At 43.9% G+C, this 24,699-nt stretch overlaps 1 protein-coding gene across 7 annotated transcripts in view; it reads right to left on the reverse strand.

The window, feature by feature from the left end:
• LOC140188781 (ephrin type-B receptor 2) overlaps positions 1 to 24,699 on the reverse strand; it is a 490,120-nt gene that overhangs the window by 346,341 nt on the left and 119,080 nt on the right. The window contains exon 1 of one of the 7 annotated variants that reach the window (XM_072245410.1): positions 10,504 to 10,573. The exons of the other annotated variants lie outside the window; for them this stretch is intronic. The gene's annotated coding sequence lies outside the window, so the exon portion shown is untranslated. Of the gene's footprint in view, positions 1 to 10,503; positions 10,574 to 24,699 lie in introns of those variants that run through there. 7 annotated transcript variants of the gene reach the window in all.

Raw genomic sequence — 24,699 nt, forward strand, 5'->3', positions numbered from 1 at the left:
CTGTAGCAGTCAGAGAGTGAGATTATAGACAAAAGAATGTAGGAACTGTTCTTCTCTGGGGTGGGAGGACATGCCCAGCCTCATCTGCCAGTTGTGTCTTCCCACTCTGCATTCCACAACTTCCATATTCTTCTGTCCCTGTTCTCACTCTCTAACTGTTCCCATTCACTCTCCTACCAGATAACTTTGTTTACATCTTATCCCCATGGTCACCTTGGTTTTAGCCCATCGAGACATCCCCTCCCTAAAGGCTGATTTATACTTGTGCGTAATTCAACATGAAGAAACTCAAACTTCAAACAATGGCGACTGAAACTAAAGGAGTGTGAATTTTCTGTGCTTGTCCGGCCACTGAGAGACATGGACGAGAAAATACATTTCAAATATTTTCGGATGTCGGCAGGTAGATTTGCCGATTTGGTTCATTGTCTCCAACCATTTATTTCGCATCAGTGTACGTACGGTATACTCAGAGACTGGCAATCACCATTCGAGTTTTAGCTTCAGGTGGAAGTCAACAGGCTGTAGCAGCTAGCTACAAACTGACATCAAGCACAGGGTCCTCCATAATTTCGGAGGCCTGTAAAGCTTTATGCAGCCAGAGTTCCCTCCCTGCCCTTCATTCGCCCAATGGGAAGCTATTGCAGCGTAGGAGGAAATGCGATGCTACCAAGCGGACCAATCACAGATGTTGCGGTCTGTGACGCCGTGACATGTAGTTACATTTTGGGAGAGGTGCACATTAGGCTATGGCGTAGGGTTCAGTGTAGATACAGTGTCGAGTTCACGGCTACGCCGTACCTACAGCATACATTTGATGCACAAGTATAAATCAGCCTTTACGCTCCCTCCAGTTTAGCATATTAAAAATTCCTTCATCTTTCCCCTGAGTATTTTAAATCTGCAGCCTAGACTTTGACTCTTCTGCAAAGACAGATAGCGCACCCAGGTTCAACTCTGGTGCTGTCCGTGTGGACGATCACTTCATGATCTGCAGGCTTCTCCGGGGTGCTCCAATTTCCTCCCACCTCTGTAAGATGTGTGGATCAGTAGAGTCATAGAACACAACAGCACAGAAACAAGCTCTTCAGCCCACCTATTCTATGCCAGCCTGGTCTCCTGCCTAATCCCATTTACCTGCACTCAGACCATAGCCCTCCATACGTCTCTCATCCATGTACTCACCCATAAACTTTGTTTAAGTGGCACAGTTCAACTTGTTTCTACCACTTCCACTGGCAGCTCATTTCACACTTTCACCATCCTCTAAATGAAGAAAATAGCTCTCAGATTCCTAAAATATTTCTCCTTTCACCCTCAACCTATGCCCTCTAGTTATAGTCTCACCCAAAATGAGGGGGAGAAGTCTGCAGGCATTCATAATTTTGAATACCTCTATAAGATTGAGTAAATACCTCTATAAAATTGTGTAAAGTAAAGGAAACAAGGAGGGTAGTTATGGAAAGTATGATGGTTAAAGAAGAGGAATTACTGGCGCTTTTAAGAAATATAAAAGTGAAAAGTCTCCGGGTCCGGACAAGATATTCCCTAGGACCTTGAGGGAAGTTAGTGTGGAAATAGCAGGGGTTTTGGCAGAAATATTTCAAATGTCATTTGAAATGGGGATGGTGCCGGAGGATTGGCGTATTGCTCATGTGGTTCCATTGTTTAAAAAGGGTTCTAAGAGTAAACCTAACAATTATCGGCCTCTGTGCTTGACGTCAGTGGTGGGTACCTTGGTGGAAGGTATTCTTAGGGATGGTATATATAATTATCTGGATAGACAGGGTCTGATTAGGAACAGTCAACATGGATTTGTGCGTGGAAGGTCATGTTTGACAAATCTTATTGAATTTTCTGATGAGGTTACTAAGAAAGTTGACGAGGGTAAAGCGGTGGATTTTGTCTATATGGACTTCAGTAAGGGCTTTGACAAGGTTCCACACGGAAGGTTAGTTAGGAAGGTTCAATTGTTAGGCATTAATATCGAAGTAGTAAAATGGATTCAGCAGTGGCTGGATGGGAGACGCCAGAGAGTAGTGGTGGATAACTGTGTGTCAGATTGGAGGAGCGTATGTAGTGGTGTGCCTCAGGGATCTGTACTGGGTCCAATGTTGTTTGTCATATATGTTAATGATCTGAATGATGGGGTGGTAAATTGGATTAGTAAGTATGCAGATGATACTAAAATAGGTGGTGTTGTGGATAATGAAGTAAGTTTTCAAAGCTTGCAGAGAGATTTAGGCCAGTTAGAAGAGTGGGCTGAAAAATGGCAGAAGGAGTTTAATGCTGAAAAATGAGAGGTGCTACATTTTGCTAGGGTAAGGGGTTTCTTTTTTTATGTCACTGCATAGTCTAATTAAAATGGTTTCTTTGTTATGTTATAATTGAAAGGGCTTCTTTGTTATGTTAACTGATGAGAAAGTCCTTCCCGCTAGCAGTCTGTTTTGGATTATCTATTGATAAGAGGACGAATGAACCAATTGCAATAGTTGTTATGCTTTTGGTGGGTCTGAAGATATTGTATGCGCGGGGTTTTGGGGCAGAAGGCGGGAGAGAGAAACAGAGTTTGGACCACGTGCTGGGAGTCCACTAACAGGGTCGGACTCTGAGTGGGGCGTTCGGCGAGGAAAGGAGATAGAGACGCAGACGGACTCATGTGGAGGGTCTGGTCGACCACTGTTGTTGGTCCCAGGTGGCTGGTCGAGGTGGTCCGAGGAGTCGCAGGGTGAAGAAGAAGGTTCCTGAGTTCCAACTGTTTGTGCACGAAGAGATTGAACTTCGATAAGTGTGGCGCCTTTTATTTTTCTTTTATATTTTATTCTCTATTAATTATATAGATCCAGTAATATCTATAAACAGTAAATCATTTAACCGTATCTGGTATATTGTTTGTTATTTGGGCGGGGTGGGGTACATCACACAGCATCCACACAAACTAATTACCCAGTTTGGCGGGCCGAGGGCTGTTTCCCTAGACGACAGCGAACCCAGCGACCCTGAGGCTGGCCGGGGGGCTACATTGTGGGGGCTTTTGTCCGGGATTGGATCTACTGGTATGCTGTGTGGTTGCCCTGTTTAAATCAGTAATGTGTGTCTCTGTGGTTTATTTGCTGGTTATTGCTGTATGTGTGGTGGGTGCGGTCTTTGTTCGAGTTCAGACTAGCATTGACCAGTTGGAGGTGGAACTCAGGGCTGTCCATGCTGTTGGAAGAGAGAGGAAAGAGTGGTCTGATTCAGAGGTAGTGTCTGCGAGTAAATGTTCCAGCTCTGGCAGGCTTCGCCTGGCGTTTGGGATTGTGTCTACCCCAAGAGGGGCGGAGGCGTGCGAGACGTGGGCGGAGCGGATCTCTCAGTTGTTAGATGAGTGGCAGTGCTCGGTTGAGGGAGAGCGACAGGGATTGGTTGAAAGTTTGAGTAGGCGGGCTGGTGACAGTGTTAGAGCTGTCAGGTTCACTTACACCGTAGTGACAGCTGTCAGTTATTTGAAAGAGCGGGGAAAGTTTTCAGTGTGTCTTCTCTGGCTAGGAGGGTGGCTAAATTGCTTGCAGTGCCAGGGGGATCATTTCAGGGGATCAGCCCCTCCTTCAGTTGTTCAGCTGATCAGAGAGGTGTCGGGAAACTTAGTGGAGGCCCAGTGGGGGAACGGCTTGGGGTCTCTGGGGAAGCACGTTCCCAGCAATGTACCAATGAACTTCCGAAAGGAAAAGACCCTATTCCTGAAGGCTTAGAGGGACCACACCCCAGGGCGTTGTTACAGATAGAGGGAAGCGATGATAAAGCCATCCTTGACCACAGGACGCAGGTCAAGTTGTTGTACAGTTTGTTTTACAACCAGTGTCTGAAGCATTTACCCTTGACAACCACAAGGGCACCGGAGATTTGGGGTACCAGTGCCAGTAATTATCCAGAAGACAATGATTGGTTAATGACCCTGGAGTTCATGGGGGCATTGTCTGGGCACCCAGTGTGTCGAGTTGCTTCTGAGGACGTGTGTGGCAGCCTTGAGCCGGTACCAAATTTAATCGAGACCCAGCGGTGGTACGGCCTGGTGAAAGTAACTAAGGGTGAGACCCTCTTAGTAGACGCTCCGAACTACCACGAGGGAGGGGAGTTGACCGCTGAAGACACTTCAGTGAGAGAGAGGTCGTGGCAACTGGACCCTAGCGCAGTGGAAGACGTAGGCAGCATGTGTGTGGATTATGCGACGTGGTTTAATGTGCTGGATCTGAGGAGTGAATGTTGCCAGATCCCGAGGAGTGCGGCTGCCGAGCCGAAGATGGCCATTATTAGTTCCCTAGGATTCTTCCGATCCAAAAAGATGCCCAGGGCATATCCAGAGCCCCTGCATCCTTCCCGTGGGGCATGAGGAAGACCATGGGGGAAGTGAAGGTGTGTGGAGTTTTGGTGTATGTGGATGACCGCCTAGAGCTTGGATTTGCCTGGGGGGACTATGAAGCGAGGCGAGTGGCTGAGCCCGGGCGACAGAAGCGAAGTGTCACATGTGGAGGAGTTTGGTGCAATGTGAGAAAAATGACCCGACATACCAGTTGAACTTCCTGCTGTTGGAACAGTCGGTAGTGGATGTTGGGATGGAAACCCAGGTCATCAATCTGAATGAGACACAAGGGAGAGAGGGGATTTGCACTGCTGAACTGAGTGCTCAGAAATGCCGGCCGGAGACTGAGTGCCGCACTTGTGGGACGACCATTGCAGACTTGGAGTTCACGCTCGTCAACGTGGAGAAGGAGCAACGGAATTCCGAGCTGACACTGCGGTCATGTACTACCCATTGAGAATGGGGGAGATTCAAACAAGAGGACATGAGTTGAGAGTTAAAGGGCAAAATTTTGGGGTAACATGAGGGGGAACTTCTTTACTCAGAGAGTGGTAGCTGTGTGGAATGAGCTTCCAGCAGAAGTGGTTGAGGCAGGTTCAATGTTGTTGTTTAAAGTTACATTGCATAGATATATGGACAGGAAAGGAATGGAGGGTTATGGGCTGAGTGCAGGTCGGTGGGACTAGGTGAGAGGAAGAGTTCGGCATGGACTAGAAGGGCCAAGATGGCCTGTTTCCCTGCTGTAATTGTTATATGGTTATATATAAGATCTCCCTTCATTCTCCTACGTGCTAGAGGAACCTATTCAATCTATCTTATGACCATGTGGCTAAGCATATCTCCAATGCCATATTCAAGTTTGCTGATGGCACCACAGTCATAGGACCATAAAAGGTGGTGACAAATCAGCACATAGTGTCAGTGATGACCCAATTCTGCTCACCAGACCTGGAATATCTTGCAATGAAGTGTCGGCCATTTTACGTACTGAAAGAGATTTCAACGAACAGTGTAGATTACACCTCAGGCCAATGTCAAACAGGCTCTAGATGATCTGAGCCTGATCAACATACATGAAAGAGCACACCCTGATGCCTTCACCATCATTTTGGGGAATTTTAATGATGATAGCTTGAAAAAGTCACTCAATAATTATCATTAACAAATCACTTGAAGATAAAACACACTGGACCACTGCTACATCACCAACAAGAACGCTTACCAGGCTATTCCACGCCCACACTTCGGAAAGTCTGATCACCTGGCTGTACTTCTACTCCCTGAGTATAAGCAGAGACTGAAGACTGCAACACCAGTATTGAGGACCAAGAAGATATCAACAAGGGAAGCACAAGAGTACTTACAGGACTGGACTGTATCTGAATGAATATGCCGCAGTTGTTACTGACTCCATTAAAACCTGTGTGGATGAGTGTGTACCTACAAAAACTTGCTGTATATTCCCACACCAAAAACCGCAGATGACACAAGAGGTTTGTCATCTGTTGAGAGCTAGATCTGTGGCATTTCAGTCTGGTGGCCCAGGTCTCTGCAAGAAAGACTTGCAAAGAGCTATTTCAAGAGTGAAGAAACAATTCTGAACGAGGCTGGTGGTGAGATTGGATCCACAACAACTCTGGCAGGGTTTGCAGGATATTACTTCCTACAAAGTGAAACCCAATATCATGAATGGCAGCGATGTTTCACTACCACACATGCCTTCTATGCCCGCTTTGAAATAGAGAACATAGTGATCTCTGTTTCGGAGACCAATATCAGGCTGGCTTTAAGGATGGTGAACCCGCGCAAGGTGGAAGACCCTAATGGAGCGGCAAGAGTATTCAGAGATATTTTCAACCTTCACTGCTATGGTCAGAAGTTCCTTAGATCATCTGAACAATACAAATCCTATGTCAGGATGCTGTTTGTTGACTATAGCTCAGCATTTCAGACCATTGTACTCATAGTCCTGATCGATAAACTACAGAACCTGGGCCTCTGTCCCTCCCTCTGTAATTGGATCATCGACTTCTTAACCAGAAGACCACAATCTGTGCGGATTGGTAATAATATTTCCTCCTCAGTTACGATCAACACTGGTGCACCTCTGGAGTTTGTGCTTAGCCACTGCTCTACTCTCTATATACATATGACTGTGTGGTTAGGCATAGCTCAAATACCATCTATAAATTTGCAGACAATAATACTGTTAGTAGAATTTCTAAAGGAGATGACAGGGTGTACAGGAGTGGGATATACCAGCTAATTAAGTGGTGCCGTAATAACAACCTTCCACACAACGTCAGTAAGACGAAAGAACTGATTGTGGACTTCAGGAGGGGTAAGACAAGGGAACACGAAATAATCCTCATAGAGGGATCAGAAATGGAGAGAGTGAGCAATTTCAAGTTCCTGGGTGTCAAGATCTCTGAGAATCTAACCCGGTCCCAACATATCGATGCAGCAACACAGCAACTATATTTCATTTGGAGTTTGAGGAAATTTGGTTTGTCACCTAAAACACTCAAATATTTCTACAGCTGTACCATGGAGAGCATGAAAGGCTGCATCACTGTCCGATATGAGGGGGCTACTGCAGAGCATTGAAAGAAGCTACATAAAGTTGTAAGATTAGTCAGCTCTTGGAAACGAAGATATCTTCAGGGTGCAGTTGGGACCCCCATCACCCAGGACATGCCTCTTCTCATTGTTACCATCAGATAGGAGGTACAGAAGCCTGAAGCCACACACTCAGCAATTCAGGAACAGCTTCTTCCCCTCTGCAATCCAAATCCTAAATGGACATTGAACCCATGAACACTACCTCACTTTTTTATATTATTTGTTTTATTTCACCACTTTTAGTCTATTACGACACCGGTGCCAAGCTGTATGGGTCCTAATGCCTTTCCCTTGGACAACATCGGTGGCGTGGAGAGGGGAGACTTGCAGCATGGGCAACTGCCGGTCTTCCATTCAACCTTGCCCAGACCTGCACCCTGGAAATCTTCCACGCGCAAATCCATGGTCTTACAAGACTAAAGGATGCCTAAAAAAATACACACACACATACACACACACACACACACACACACACACACACACACACACACACACACACACGCGCGCGCACACATATATTTTTTTTACTGTAATTGATTTACTTATTTATTTGTTTTCTCTCTATTACCATATACTGCATTGTACTGCTGCCGCTAAGTAAAACAAGTTTTATGACATATGCTGGTGATATTAAACCTGATTCTGATTCTGTTACGAATTCTGATCTTGTAGGGAGATTGAAAATCTGGCTGAGTCACAAAAACAATCTCTTACTCAATGTCAGCAAGAACAAGGAGCTGATATTGACTTGAGGAGAAGGAGACAGAGATCCATGAGTCAGTTCTCATCAGGCAATTAGAGGTGTAGAGGATCAGCAACTTTCAATTCCTTGCTGTTATCATTCCACAGTACCTGTGCTAGGTCCGGCACACAAGTGTAATTATGAATAAAGCACAGCAGCATCTCCGCTTCCTTAGTGTTTGCAAAGATTCGGCATAACTCCTAAAACTTAAACAAACTTCTATAAATGTGTGGTGGACAGTAAATTGACTGGCTGCATCACAGCCTGGTATGGAAACAACAATGCTCTTGAACTGAAAATCCTACAAAAAGTAGCAGATACAGCCCATCACAGGGAAATCCCTCCCAACATCGAGCGATGCAATTGAGGAAACAATGCAATTGCAGCAGGACTTAGACAAATTGGAAGATTTGGCAAAAAAGTGGCAGATAGAATACAGTATTGGGAAATGTATGATAATGAACAGTAGTGTGGACTATTATCTAAAAGGGAGAAGGTTCAAACATCAGAAGTGCAGAGGGACTTAGAAGTCCTTGTGCAAGACTCCCAGAAGGTTAATTTACAGGTTAGGTCTATGGTAAAGAAGGCAGGTGCGATGTTGGTATTTATTTTAGGGGGAAGAGAATATAACAGCAAGAAGATAATGCTGAGTCTTTATAAAAAAACTGATCAGGCTGCACTTCAGAGTATGGTCAACAGTTTTGAGCCCCATATCTCAGAAGGGATGTGTTGTCATTGGAGAGAGTCCAGAGGAGGTTCACAAGGATGATTCTGGGAATGAAGGGATTAACATATGAGGAGCGTTTGGCAGCTTTGGGACTATACTCACTGGAATTTAGAAGAATGCTGGGTAATCTCACTGAAATCTACTGAATGCTGAAAGGACTAGATAGAGTAGATGTGGAGAGGATGTTTCCTCTGGTGGGGGTATCCAGAACTAGAGAGCACAGCCTCAAAATTGAGGGACCACCCTTTAAAACAGAGACAAGGAAGAATTTCTTCAGCCAGAGAGTAGTAGTTCTTTGTAATGCTCTACTGCAGACTGTGGTGGAGGCTAAGTCTGTGCGTATATTTAAGGCAGAAGTTGATCTTTTCCTGATCAGTCAGAGCATCAAAGGATATGGCGAGAAGGCATGTGTATAGGGTTGAGTGGGATCCAGGATCAGCCAAGATAGAATGGTGAGGCAGTCTTGACGGGCTGAATGGCCTAATACTGCTCTTCTGCTTATGGTCTTAAGGTTTTGCTGGTGCTGTAAGAGTGATGTGAGTTTCATTATCCATGTTTACCTTCATGAAGTTGCTGTCAAGAAATCAGCAGTTGTCCACTTTTTCCAGAGTCTCTGTATGAAACACTATTGTTGTAAAAGGCTGGTTGGTGGAGGGCCTTTGTCTTAGAGATGTTGAGTGTAAGGCTCAGGGTAACAATTCTGTTGTCAACAAGGTCTCATCTCCTTTCATGAAGGTAGTTACACTGATGGTGTCCTTCTCATGGATTGATAATGAGATTCTGGATTCATGACTGAACCTGTTCACCAACATGTCCTAGAACATCAGAAGTAATAAAAACAAGACCTTGTTTTCTTTTAATTGGGATATGACCTTTTCACCTCCTTGTTATCCACAGCCAAATCAGTCTTGGTAGAAAAGCTCTCTCCAAGAAAGTGGGTCCTTCAGTCTGGCTGTATTCTATCCATTGTGTTTCACTCAATGTTGCCATGTCGATGTCAAAGAACCTGAGGTTCTGAGCATTACCAGAAGACCAGGATTTAGGACTGTCAATGTCCATGTGGATATTGTAGAATCATAGATCTATACAGCAAAGAAGCAGGCCATTCAGTCCAACATTCACTCTGAGCAGGGAGCACCTCTCTGTTTTAATTCCATTGTGGAGTAGGTTTCCTTTAATGTGGCTAATGTACTCCAGGTAGACACATGGCTTCCCCAAGCAAGATCTTGATGTAGAGGTAGGGTGTCTAAGACAGCTAGAGACCCCGCTGTGCTGAGGAAGTAATATGTACACCTGGTGATACAGACTCTTTCTCACCCTCTTCGACACACCAACACCTCTCTCACTCTATGTGTACCGACATCATCCCTGACATGGGCTGCACACCAGCTATAGATTCTCACTGCACTTCTGATCCCCAGCTCTGAAATCATACCTTGCCCGGTTCCTGCCATCTCATAGGCCAGTGGTCCCCAACCACCGGGCCGAAGACCGGTACCGGGCTGCAAAGCATGTGCTACCAGGCCACGAGGAAACAGTATGATTTGGTGATATGAAACGATATGAATCAGCTGCACCTTTCCTCATTCCCTGTCACGCCCACTGTTGAACTTGAACACACGTGAGGTCATTATTAGACCATAAGACAAAGGAGCAGAAGTAGGCCATTCGGCCCATCAAGTCTGCTCCACCATTTTATCATGAGCTGATCCATTTTATCCTATTTAGTCCCACTCCCCCGCCTTCTCACCATAACCTTTGATGCCCTGGCTACTCAGATACCTATCAATCTCTGCCTTAAATACACCCAATGACTTGGCCTCCACTGCTGCCCGTGGCAACAAATTCCATAGATTCACCACCCTCTGACTAAAAAAATTTCTTCGCATTTCTGTTCCGAATGAGCGCCATTCAATCCTTAAGTCATGCCCTCTCGTACTAGACTCCCCCATCATGGGAAACAACTTTGTCATATCCACTCTGTCCATGCCTTTTAACATTCGAAATGTTTCTATGAGGTCTCCCCCCATTCTTCTAAACTCCAAGGAAAACAGTCCAAAATGTTATGCACACCATGTCATTACGCACGCGTCATCCATGTCAGCGCGGGAAGAAGATCAACTCTTCAAGCTTGCAAATGACGGTGGGCTGAAAAGTATTTTTGACATAACATCTCTGCCGGCATTCTGGATCAAAGTCAAGGCTGAATATCCTGAGACAGCCACGAAAGCACTGAAAACGTTGCTTCCATTTCCAACATCATATCTCTGCGAAGCGGGATTTTCTGCAATGAATGCAACGAAAACTAAATTACAGAATAGACTGGACATAAGGAACCCCCTTTGAGTATCGCTGTCTCCAGTCACCCCTTGATGGAACTGTCTTGTTGAAGGGCAACAAGCCCAGGGCTCCCACTGATTCAGTGATATTGGTGTGTTGCAATGATTTTATGTTCATATGAGGAAAATATGCGCTGTGTGTTTAACATCAAACATTACTTAAAATGTTATGATGCTATAGACTTATAAGTGACTTATAATTGACTTATCACTATATTCATGCGAGGAAAATATGCGCTGTCTTTAATATTAAATTTGTTAGATAAACCCTTTTAGAAACAAAATTGAGTGCATTCGCCACTTTTAAGTGAATTATAGTTGACTTATCAGCTATATTCCAGTCGTGATTAACACACCTGCACCCCCCCCCCCCCCGCCATCGGCCGTACCGCAAGAATATTGTCAATATTAAACTGGTCCGCGATGCAAAAAAGGTTGGGCACCCCGTCATAGGCAATCAATAAATTCCCTCTTATGATCCAACACCAACCTGTTTTTCCCAATCTCCTTGCATATTGAAGTCCCCCATTACAATTGTGTCATTAGTCTTACTTCATGCCTTCTCCAGCTCACTTTGCAATTTCAACCCCACATCTTGGCTACTATCTGGAGGATATATAAGGATATGATCCCCATAATGTTCTTTTTTTGCCCTTGCAATTTCTTAACTCGACTCTACGTCACCTCTTTCGAAATATGTCATTCCACCTCTTACCAACAGACCCAAAATGCCGTGTATTCCTTCCTGCCTGTTCTTTCAATACAAAGTATATCCTTTGATGCTAAGCTCCCAACTATGGCCTTCTTTCAACCATTGATGCCCACAATGTCATATCAACCAATCTCTAATTGCACCATGAGCTTGTCCACCTTATTCTAAATGCTATGTGCATTTAAATACTGCACCTTCACTCCTGAATTCTTCACCCTTTTGAACTGTGGTACAATTTAACTTTTTGCTCTGTCTGCATTTGAACCCAATCATTGGCTTGTCCTTCCTTACATTCATGTTACACCCATCATCTACTTGTAATCCTGCTGGCTCATCCTCAGCTCTATCATCCTGTTTCCCGTCCCCCTGCCACATTAGTTTAACCACTCCCAACAGCTCTAGTAAATCTGTCCACAAGAATATTGGACCCCTCAACCTGTCCCTTTTGCACAGGTCCCACCTGCCCCAGAAGAGGTTCCAATTATCCAGAAATCTGAATCTCTGCCCCCTGCTCCTTAGTCAATTGTTGACTTAGTCAAGCCTTAGTCAGCTGAGGAAAATGAAGTCTGAAGGTCAAGATTTCTGATCTCATTAAACCTCACTCTACACCAGCCAGCAGTGATCTGTGCCTTCCCAAATACTTCTGTGATCTAGCTCACCTACAACAGACATCTCAAGGTACTGCAGCTAAGACATTTATTCTGTCTCTACAAAATCTTCCAAATCCATTGGCAACACAACCCAGCCAATGCCAGCATCCTCTCTAGTCCTGTCACAGAGCCTGGTTATGCTCAGTCAGTTGTTGGGCAAGTCAGGCCAGCCTCCTTAAACATTCTGAGCTGTATCATTGGCAGTGATTTCCAGATGGATGGAGGGAAAGATTCCGAATTGTGTTGGAAGTCTGTATGGAAAACTGCCTATTTGGTGATTCCCAGTCTATGACCATTTAATGCAAAGAGTGAGCACTTGGATGGCTCTTGAGAACGTAGAATCTCTAATGTGAAGCACACAGAAGTCAGAAAATGCACACACCTCAGAAATTGTCCATCTACCTGTCCCCTTGGACATACTTACCAATTCCCATATTGCTTTCGTCTCCTAAAAAGTCACAAATCAGTGTAGTTACAAGACATTCTCAATTCTGAGGAACAAGGCCCTTCAAAGAAAACCTCCATACTTAGCTAATAATGGAAAGCAATTTGTGCGCCTTTATGAATTTCTCCTGCTACAAATTAATTAGTCTTTCATCACTGGTGGTGCAGTTGTTGGAGAAGATTCTAAGGAACAGGATAGGAATCAGAAAAAGGTTTAATCGCACTGACATATAGTAAAAAATGAAATTTGTGTGTAGCAACTGTACAGTGCAGGCATAACAAATTACATTAAGTTCAAATAAAAGTAAATAAGTCTTGTAAAAGAAGAACAGCGAGGTGTTCATGGAACATTTGGAAGTCTGACGGCAGAGAGCAAGGAGGTGCTCCTTGTTGGCCAGAAGGAACTACAGTCGATAAACTAGTGGATTCAGATGAATCAAGGACAGGGGAAGCAAACAAAATTGGTCTTTGTTTCCCTAGTTTTGTGAACTCTGAACTGATTCTTGCCCTGTGATATTCTAACCAGAGCAATTGAATGTGGACGCAGGGTAATGACCTGCTAAACCTGAGGCGATTCTCAGAGGAGTAGCTATTTATTATGTAAAGTGTGAGAACTACCAAAGATGCAAACCGTAATCTCGATAGACTCAGTGTCTGGGTTGCCTAGTTTGACAGGTTTGGACCAACTGAAGTTGAAAAGAACAAATACACAAGGCTGGGGGGCAGAACCATAGAACAATGTTGGTTGTTCAGCCCTGGAGTACAGCCAGTAAGAAGGTGACCCAGGTTGGTCAGGTGACCTTGAGTTCAACAGATGAGGAACACTATAAAAGTCAGGAGTTCCAAATATGTAACATGTTTGGTAGGAGAACAACCATCACAGATGAAGAGAATCCCACAGACATGGAGATTAAAAATGGGTCTACAAGGAGCATGCGGTTAGCAGCAGAAACTCCTTTTGTATCTTTCCTTTTCTTTAATTGTTCATGCAAGGTTAAGAAAACTTAATAGGTGTGCACACTTGTGTAAGATCACGTGTTCTTCCGTTGAGACAATAAAGGTACTTGTTGGTAATTACAGATTCTCTCTCTGTTTCCCTGATCAATATACAAGGGGTGATTTCTGTAACAGAATTAGCACCTCTGGGTGGGCTCAAGTTTAAATCTCCATTTTGTCAGCAGGAGACTCAAGTCGGACCACGTGGGTGAGAAACAGAGATCTGGGGACTGGGTAGTTTGTTGGTACAGACCCAGGATGGAGAATTTAGGGAAGTAGGGATTCTGCAAGTCCGGAGGAATTGGATTGTTTTGAAGGAGTATGCAGAAAGAAGAAGCCACTATAGCTAAGAGCCAGGTGGAAGAATCAAGGGATCAGTGCAGCGATTTAAAGACAACTATGAATGTGATTCAGAAATCAGCACAGGAAAGGAAGAGTAACACTAGTGATCATGCAAAGTGTTTAAAGCAGATACAAAATCTGCTGGACCAACTTGCTGCACAGTGAGGAATAATATGTGCTTTTGGATCTGAAAGAAATAAAGAGGATGAATATGGAGATATGGATTGGCATGATTTAGCAGATAAAGTGACCAAATATGGCCGTGATAGGAGTTTCCATCCAAAGACCTCCTGTCAATGTTCAATCACAAAGAGCCTGTGCTACCAATGGCACAATTGGCTCCCCTTGTTACTATCAGAGAGGGAGGATCCGGGGCAGGAACTCAAAACCAGAATATAACATACACTACACCTTTTGGGGTATGGCAGCTGAATGGTATTGCTAAGGATATCAGGACATATATGCCTGGGGACGATCCTAGGGAACTGTTCCAAGCAACTAGTTACCAGAAAGCAATAGATGGACTAGATGATGCCAAGCAAAGAAGATAGATTATAATGTGCTTGCATCCGAACATACACTCCGCTTTGCCAGAAACATTAACGATATGCTGGGGGAACAAATGAGGATTTAAAGAATGTGATACTGACAATTATAGGTAATAACAGTGTGGATCCAATAGATGAATTACGTACAAGAGAAATTCTGCAGATGCTGGAAATCAAAGCAACACACACAAAATGTCAACTATACTCTTTTTCCATAGATACTGCCTGGCCTGCTGGGTTCCTGCAGCATTTCAGATGAATATGTAAATGTTACCAGAGGAAAGGATCTGCATCTGCGTTCCATCTGTGAATGGTGTTCCAATGGATGCATGGATCAGCATTACATCACAATAACTTAGAGCCAGAACCCAATAGATGGTTGAGAACATCAGCATCTCAAAGCACTGCTGAATCTAAAAAAACTGCTGGAGCTGTTTGAACCCAGTGACCCTACACATTCTGAGGCACAGGTACTTACGCAAATGGTTAGAGCATGGGAGAAGGAAGTGCAGGAACTAGATTTTAACCTTAGAAATACCCCGGAGACAGCTTATGGGTCATTAGGCTCAGAAATGTACAGCAGACAGTTCGTGTTATTTACATCATAACACAAATCAGAGATTGGAGTTACAGAAGAGTCATAATATGTTGGAATGTTGGTTATTGAGTTGATTTCATGCTTTAAACATATTGAATGTCGTTTAATTGTGCATGATGAATATCTTCCAACATTTCTTTGTTTTAAAGCTATATAGGACCCTAGTCAGACCCAACTTGGAGTACTGTGCTCAGTTCTGGTCACCTCACTACAGGAAGGATGTGGAAGCCATAGAAAGGGTGCAGAGGAGACTTACAAGAATGTTGCCTGAATTGGGGAGCATGCCTTATGAGAATAGGTTGAATGAACACGGCCCTTTCTCCCTGGATCAACGGAGGATGAGAGGTGACCTGATGGAGGTGTATAAGATGATGAGAGGCATTGATCGTGTGGATAGTCAGAGGCTTTTTCTCAGGGCTGAAATGGTTACCACAAGAGGACACAGGTTTAAGGTGCTGGGGAGTAGGTACAGTGGAGATGTCAGGGGTAAGTTTTTTCACTCAGAGAGTGGTGAGTGCGTGGAATGGGCTGCAGGCAACGGTGGTGTAGGGAAATATGATAGGGTTTTTTAAGAGACTTTTGGATAGGTACATGGGGCTTAGAAAAATAGAGTGTTTTAGGTAAGCCTAGTAATTTCTAAGGTAGGGACATGTTCAGCACAACTTTGTGGGCCGAAGGGCCTGTATTGTGCTGTAGGTTTTCTATGTTTCTATGTTTCTAAAGACTTAGAGTAATACATTTCCTCAGTTGTGTCGGATTGTAACTGAATATTTTGGCAAGGGTTTAACCCTTGGAAACAAGAGATTGTCTAAAATGGTTTAAAGTGTAAACTCTATGGTCAGGGGAACAGATAGGCAATCCTGTGGGCACTAAAAGGAAACACAGATGGTAGTTTGCTTCCCAGGTGCCAGAATCTGAGATGTTTCTGGATGCATCCATAATACCCTGAAAAGGGAAGGTTAACAGCCAGTAGCTGTGGTAGATATTGGTACCAACAACAGAAGAAGAAAAACGGAGGAGGTCCTGAAAAAAGAATACAGGGAGTTAGGATGGAAGCCGACAAGCAGAACCTAAAGGGTCGTAATTTTGGGATTACTGCCTGTGCCACATGACAGTGAGGATAGGAATAGAATGAAGTGCTAGATAAATGTGTGGCTTAAGAATTGAAGCAGGGAACAGGGATTTAGATTTCTGGATAACTGGGACCTCTGCTGGGGCAGGTGGGACCCGTACAAAAAGAACGGGTAGCACTTGAATCCGAGGTAGACCAATATTCTTGTGGATTTCTAGATTTACTAGAAGGTTAGGAGTGGTTTAAGCTAATATGGCATGGGGATGGGAACCAGGAAGATAGACCTAAGGATGAGTCAGCAGGTTTACGAGTACATGATGGGATACATGAATGTATCGAAGGACTGAAGGTGCTGTATTTAAATGTGCGTAGCATTTGGAAAAAGCTGGATGAACTTATGGCGCAATTAGATATTGGTCAGTATGACATTGTGGGTATCATGGAGTCATGGCTGAAAGAAGGCCATAATTGAGGGCTCCACATCAAAGGATATACTTTGTATCGAAAGGGCTGACAGTAAGGCATAATCAGTGGTGTGGCTCTGTTTGTAAGAGATAAAATTACATCTTTGGAAAGAGGACAGACATAGGGACAGAGAATGTCGAATCTTTGTGGGTGAAGTTAAGAAATTAAAAGGGTAAAAAAAACATAAGGGAATCAGATAAAAGCCTTCAAATAGTAGCCAAGATGTGGGGTTCAGATTGCAAAGGGAGCTGGAAAAGGCATGTAATAAGGGTAATGTCACCATTGTATTGGGGGACTTCAATATGCAAATGGATTGGGAAAATCAAGTTTGTGTCGGCTCGCAAGACAGGGAATTTGTTGAGTGCCTATGAGATGACTTTTTAGGGCAGCTTGTGCTCAAGCCTACTAGGGAAAGGCTATTTTAGATGGAGTGTTTTGTAATAAACCAGATCTTATTAGGGAGCTTAACGTAAAGGAACTCCTAAGAGACAGTGAGCATAATATGATTGAATTCATACTGCAGTTTACGAAGGAGAAGCATAACTCGGATGTATCAGTATTGCAATGGAATAAAGGGAATTACAGAGACATGAGAGAGCAGCTTCCCAGGATTGCAGGAGGATATTGGCAGAGTTGATGCCAGAGCAGAGATGGCTGACATTTCTGGGAATAGCTCACAAGATGCGGGAAAGATATGTCCCACCGAGGAAGAAGATCTCAAATAGGAGGGGTGAGCAACCGTGGCTGACAAGGAAAGTTAAGGACTGCAAAAAAACCGAGGAAATGGCAAAGAAGGTAGCAAAAGTGAGTGGGAAGTTGGATGATTGGGAAGCTATTAAAATCCAACAAAAGGCAACTGAAAAAGCTATAAGAAGGAAAAAGATGAAATATGAGGGCAAACTAGCCAATATTATAAAGAAGTATACCTAAAATTTTTCAGTTATATAAAGAGTGAAAGGGAGGTGAGAGTTGATATTGGACCACTGGAAAATGTGACCGGTGAGGTAGTAATGGGAGACAAAGAAATGGCAGATGAATTTAATGGGTACTTTGCATCAGTCTTCACTGTGGAAAACACTAGCCAGAGGTCCATGAGTGTCAGGGAGCAAGAGTGAGTGCCATCGCTATTGCAAATGAAAAAGTGCTAGGCAAACTCAAAGGTCTTAAGGTGGATAAGATGGACAAGATGGACTACATCCAGATGGATTACATCCCAGAGTCTTGAGGGAGGTTGCTGAAGAGATAACGGATGCATTGGTCATGACATTTCAATAATCGCTTATGGTCCTGGAGGACTGGAAGACTGCAAATGTAATTGCAATCTTTAAGAAGGGATGAAGGCAAAAGAATGGAAATTATAGGCCAGTTAGCCTAACCTCAGTGGCTGGGAAAGTGTTGGAGTCTATTATTAGGGATGAGGTTTTGGGGTACTTGAAGACTAATGATAAAATAAGTCAAAGTCAGCATAGTTTCTGTGAAGGAAAATATAGCCTCACAAATCTGTTAGAGTTCTTCGGGGATGTAACAAGCGGTATGGACAAAGGAAAGGCAGTGGCTGTCATTTACTTGGATTTTCAGAAGGCATTTGATAAGGTGCCACACATGAGGCTGCTCAACAAGATAAAATCCTATGGTGTGACAGGAAAGGTACTGGAATGGATAGTGGAATGGCTGACAGGCAGAAGACAGCGAGTGGGAATAAAAGAGCAAACAAGAGAAAATCTGTAGATGCTGGATATCCAAACAACACACACAAAATGCTGGAGGAACTCAACAGGCCAGGCAGCATCTATGGAAGAGTATTTTGGCGTTTTGGGCCAAAACCCTTCAGCAGGACTGGAGAATAAAAGCTGAGGAGTAGATTTAAAAGGTGAGGGGATGGGAGAGAGAAACACAAGGTGACAGATGAAACATGAAGGAGGAGAAATGAAGTAAAGAGCTGGGAAGTTGATAGGTGAAAAAGCCAGAAGGCCATGGAAGGAAGGAAAGAGGGGAGAAACACCGGAGGGAGTCGATGAGCGGGCAAGGAGATAAGATGAGAGAGGGATACGGGGATGAGAAATGGTGAAGTAGAGGGGGAGTGGGGCATTATGGGAAGTTCAAGAAATCGATGTTCATGCCATCAGGTTAAAGGCTACCCAAAAGGAATACAAGGTATTGTTCCTCCAACCTAAGTGTCCCCATCACGACAGTGGAGGAGGCCATGGATGGACATATCAGAATGGGAATCGGAATTAGAATTAAAATGGGTGGTCTTTGGGAGATCCCGCTTTTTCTGGTGGATGGAGCGCAGGTGCTTGGAGGAGCGGTCTCCCAATCTATGTCGGGTCTCATCGATATCCAAGAGGCCACACTGGGTGTACCAGACACGGTATATAACCACATAACCATATAACAATTATAGCATGGAAAAAGGCCATCTCGGCCCTTCTACTAAGTGCCGAACTCTTACTCTCACCCAGTCCCACCGACCTGCACTCAGCCCATAACCCTCCATTCCTTAACACCAACAGACTCACAGGTGAAGTGTCGCCTCACCTGGAAGGGCTGTTTAGGGCTCTGAATGGTAGTGAGGGAGGAGATGTAGGGGTGGGTGTAGCACTTGTAAGTTGAAACAATGGCACCTCCCGTTTCTACCACTGACCCAAGATCCACAACCCGCTTATCCAGGTAGACCCATTGTTTCAGCTTGTTTTATCTCCCCCTAGTTCAATCCCTTTCTACCTACATCGATGACAATTCACATGCTCTGGATCTTTTGAATGATTTCAGGTTCCCTAGCCCCACCGTCTTATTTTTACTACAGACGTCCATTCCCTGTACACCTCCATCCCCCACCAGGAAAATCTAAAAGCTCTCCGTTTCTTTACGGACACCAGACCTAACCAGCTCCCCTCCGCCACCACTCTCCTCTGCCTAGCGGAACTTCTCCTCACTATAAATAACTTCTCCTTTGGCTCCTCCTATTTCCTTCAAACAAAAGGTGTAGCCACGGGTACTCACAGGGATCCCAGCTGTGCCTGCCTGTTTGTCGGCTATGTGGAACAGACTATGTTTGAAGCCTACACAGGTGACTGTCACGCACATTTCTTACGCTACATCAACAACTGCATTGGTGTTGCTTCCTGCACCCGTGCTGAACTCGTCTACTTCCACCCTGCCCTCAAATTTACCTGGTCCATTTCCGACACCTCCCTTCCCCTTCTCTATCTCACTGTCTATCTCTGGAGACAGCTTATGTTTATTATAAACCCACAGACTCTCACAGCTGGCTGGACTATACCTCTTCCCACTCTGTTACTTGTAATAACGCCATACCGTTCTCTCAATTCCTCCGTCTCCACTCTCTGTTCTCAGGATGAGGCTTTTCATTCTAGAATGAAGGAGATGTCCTCCTTCAAAAAAAGGGGCTTCCCTTCCTCCACCATCAATGCTGCCCTCAAACAAATCTGTTCCATTTCACGCACATCTGCTCTTAGCCCATCCTCCCACCACCCTACCAGGGATAGAGTTCCACTTGTGCTCACCCACTACCCCAGCAGCCTCTGCTTCCAGCACATAATTCGCTGAAACTTCTGCCATCTCCAACGGGATCCCACCACCAAGCACAATTTTTCCCTCCCCCACCCCCACTTCCTGCTTTCCGCAGGGATAGCTCTCTACACAACTCCCTTCTCCATTCTTCCCTCCTCACTGATCTCCCTCCTGGCAATTATCCTTGCAAGTATAACAAGTGCTACACTGCCTACTTCACTACCATTCAGGGCCCTAAACAGTCCCTCCAGATGAGACAACACTTTACCTGTGAGTCTGTTGGGATTATATACTGTGTCTAGTGCTCCCGGTGTGGCGTCCTCTATAATGGGTGAGACCTTATGTAGATTAGGAGACCGCATCACCGAACACCTATGCTCCGTCCACCAGAAAAAGCGGCATCTGCCAGTGGCCACCCATTTTAATTCCATTCCATTCCCATTCCAATATGTCTCTCCATGGCCTCTTCCACTGTTGTAATGAGGCCACACTTAGACTGGAGGAATAACACCTTATATTCCATTTGGGTAGCCTCCAACATGATGGCATGAACATCGATTTCTCAAACTTCCACTAATGCCCCCAGCCCCTTCTCCTTCACCATTTCCCATCCCCTTTTCCCTCGCTCAACTTAGGTCCTTGCCCACTCATTGACTCTCTCTGGTGCTCCATCCCCATTTTCTTTCTTCCATGGCCTCTGTCTTTTTCACCTATCAACTTCCACACTCTTTACTTCATCACTCCCCCTTCAGGTTTCACCGATCACCTGGAGTTTCTCTCTCCCCTCCTCTTCCCCCCCCCACCACCTTTTAAATCTACTCCTCATCTTTTTTTTTCCTCAGTTTCAGCCCGAAACATTGACAATACTCTTTTCCATAGATGCTGCTTGGCCTGCTGAGTTGCGCCAGCATCTTGGGAATGAAAGGAGCCTTTTCTGGTTGACTAGAGGTGTGCCTTGAATCAGTATTGGGACTGCTGCTTTTTTACATTGTTTTGTCAATGGAATTGATGGTTTTGTGGCAAAGTTTGTAGATGATACGAAGGTCGGTGGAGGGGTAGGTTGTGCTGAGGAAGCAATGCGATTGCAGCAGGACTTAGACAAATTGGAAGAATGGGCAAAGAAGTGGCAGATGGAATACAGTGTTGGGAAATGTATGATAATGCATTTTGGTAAAAGGAACAATAGTGCAGACTACTATCTAAATGGGGAGAAGGCTTAAACATCAGAGGTGCAGAGGGACTTAGGAATCCTGTTCTACATCTCCCAGAAGGTTAATTTACAGGTTGAATCTGTGGTAAAGGCAAATACAATGTTGGCATTTACCTCAAAGGGAATAGAATATAAAAGCAAGAAGGTAATGCTGAGCTCTTATGAGACACTAGTCAGGCCACATTAGAGTATTGTCAACAGTTTTGGGCCCCAAATCTCAGAAAGGACATGTTGTCATTGGAGAGAATCCAGAGGAGGTTCACGAGGATGATTCCGGGAATGAAGGGGTTAACATATGAGGAGCATTTGGTAGCTTTGGAGCTCTACTCCCTGGAACTTAGAAGAATATGGGGGAATCTCATTGAAACCTACTGAATGTTGGAAAGACTAGAAAGGGTGGATGTAGAGAGGATGTTTCCTATGGTGGGGGTATCCAGAACTAGAGGGCACAGCCACAAAATTGAAGAGTGACCCTTTAAAACAGAGGTAAGGAGGATTTTTTTTTTAGTCAGAGAGTAGTAACTCTGTGGAATGCCCTGACACAGACTGTGGTGGAGACCAAGTCCATGTATACATTTAAGGCAGAAGTTGATCGTTTCCTCATCTGTCAGGGCATCAAAGGATATGGCGATAAGGCAGCTGTATGGGGTTGAATGGGATCCGGGATTAGCCACAGTGGAATGGCGGAGCAGACTCGATAGGAGCAGAATTAGGCCATTCATCCTATGTCTTATGGTCTTATGATTTGCATGTTTCAGGAGTGTGAAATGTGGCCATAGTTGAAAGAGAATGTGTTTGTATATAACAGAGAGACAGAGAGCAAATACTTTTCAGAGACTGTGCCTTAAGAGGTTGCACCAATATGTTAATATATCTGAAGGCAGATTTTTCTTTTCCTTTCTTCTTTGGTTCTTTGAAAAATGTGTGCAAGTTTTTCATGGAGGAAATTAACTGTCTGTTCTAAGTTTTGTGGTTATTTAAGGAAGGTTCTGAAAAAAGAACAGTATAAGCGTGGAATTTTGTGTTTTGTCTTGTTTGTGTTTCTTTGTTTTCCACAAAATAGATTTTAGGGGAACACAGATTCCACAAAGGCCATCTGTAATCTAGGTTGAAATTTGTGCATCTCTATTTCGGATATGAGGTACCCGTATTTGTGAGGCAAATGGACATGCAGGGAAATTGGTAATGGTGAACAGTTTAATTTGGAGTTTGAATTTAACTTTTTGGGAAGATCGGAAGATTTAGGGAGTAATCCTAAAAGCTGCTTTCACTCATAAAATTGCTTCCTTTTGCAGAATATAAAAGATGTTGTTCAAGACATTTGACATATTGAGTTTGAGCTTCCTTGGAAAAGTATTTTTGAAGCAACTAGTGTTTTGTTACGTAAAGTGCAAATGAAAGTTCATTTTAAATAATAGACTGGTCCCAAAGGCATTTCAACATTTATCTAGCTACTGCTGGATATTCAAATTAAAATGTCTTGGTCAGTCAGCCTTTATACTGCAGGGTTGAGATGTAGCTGTAAAGGGTTTTAAAGTTTCTACCTTCCTTGCAGATAATCTGCATTGTGCTGGAGAACCACATGGGTATCAGCATATGATAGCAAATGATCCCAAGAGACCATTTGTATCAAAATAATAAAGGGGATGGAAGGAGATTAGAAAGCAATTAGAGAACAAAGACACAAACAAAGGGAAAACACAAAGGAAAAACCCTATTTTAAAATTTTTGTAGATGGCTGCTCATCAGTACAGATGGGTGAGGAGAACTGGGAGTGGCATATATGTTGAGGATGAAGATGGCCAGGAGAATTTACTCAACATCATGGGTTCACAGGTAGAAGTAGCAGCTGCAGCATATGTGGTTAGCTGCCAAAAATATTTTCTGCCCAGATCAATCATACACTCCGATAGTATGTATGTTTGTAATAGCCTCATAGAACATTTACCTCTTTGGGAAGTAAGAGGATTTGCTTCAGCACCTGTTCTGCTGCTCTGTTGTGGTATATATTTGAAGAAGCAAAGGGAATACGGGGTCATAAAGGTGAAAGCCCAGTCTAAATTATCCCAAGGAGGATAAGAAAGCTGATGAGTTTGCCAAGCAAGGTGTTTTAAAAGGACAGGAACAGCAGCTGCAGATTGGGGAGATGCGAAGGCAGAAGGAGAAATAGGTTAAGGTTATGGATTTAACTGAGGAGCAGGAGGAAGATACAGAATTGAAGGGGAATGTAAAGAAAGGAGCCCTCCAAATTACCAGACCAGTGTGAGTGGGTGGGGGGGGGGGCTGCTCTTGGATTAATATGCAGTTAGATTCAGTTGGAGCTTTGCTACCACCCCTGGAGGGTACAAACATATTTTGGTCATGGGAGATGCTTTCACCAAGTGGGTAGAAACTTTCCCAACTAAGACAAACATGGCCAAAGCCACTGCAAAAATCTTACTGGAAAGGAATTTTACTTGCTGGGGATTACCTTGGAGTATAGATTAAGGCACACAGTATACAGCTCAGATAATGCAAGATGTCATGGCACTTTTAGGAGTCAAGCAGAGACTGCATATACTCTATGGATCACTGTCTAGTGGAATTGTGGAAATGATGAACCAAACGTTCAAAAATGATGCCCAAAATCGTGCAATAACATGGAACAACAGGGCAGGTAGTTTTGCCTTATGAACTGATGATAATAAGGAATACAGTGGCATCATCAACAGGTTACACCCCATTATAAATTCAATATCAGAAGGGACATGAGAGGATTGGAGGAATTGTTAGGATTAAACTTGTCAGAACCCAAATTAGATGGGATTGTGTCAGAAAAGCAGGTACAATAATTGGTAGAAATAGTGAAAGAGGCAATTATGTGGCAGCCCATTAAATATGAAAGGCAAGGCGAAAGAGTAAAGCCTATTTTAATTCAAAAGTCAGTCCCATAGAATTACGACCATGAGAAAGTGATGATTAGAATACACTAACCCACTACATTTTTAAATCCAAGGTTTGCAGCGCCCCATGAAATTACAGACAAAGCAAACCCATCAGTATACAAGGCACTGATTTCTCCAAATGAAAGTAGATGGTACCACATCAACTAGTTGCAACTGGTGGGGGAGAAACAAGAATGTTATCACCACTGATACCTAAAAATTGATGGACATGATGGTCCCAGTTTTGGAGACTTGACAATCGATGTACAGTGGCATGCAAAAGTTTCGGTACCCCAGTCAAAATTTCTGTTACTGTGAATAGCTAAGCAAGTAAAATATGACCTGATTTCCAAAAGGCATAAAGTTAAAGATGACACATTTCTTTAACATTTTAAGCAAGAGAACTTTTTTATTTCTATCTTTTACAGTTTCAAA

Source organism: Mobula birostris, chromosome 27 (assembly GCF_030028105.1).
Source record: "Mobula birostris isolate sMobBir1 chromosome 27, sMobBir1.hap1, whole genome shotgun sequence".
NCBI classification, from domain to species: Eukaryota; Metazoa; Chordata; class Chondrichthyes; order Myliobatiformes; family Myliobatidae; genus Mobula; species Mobula birostris.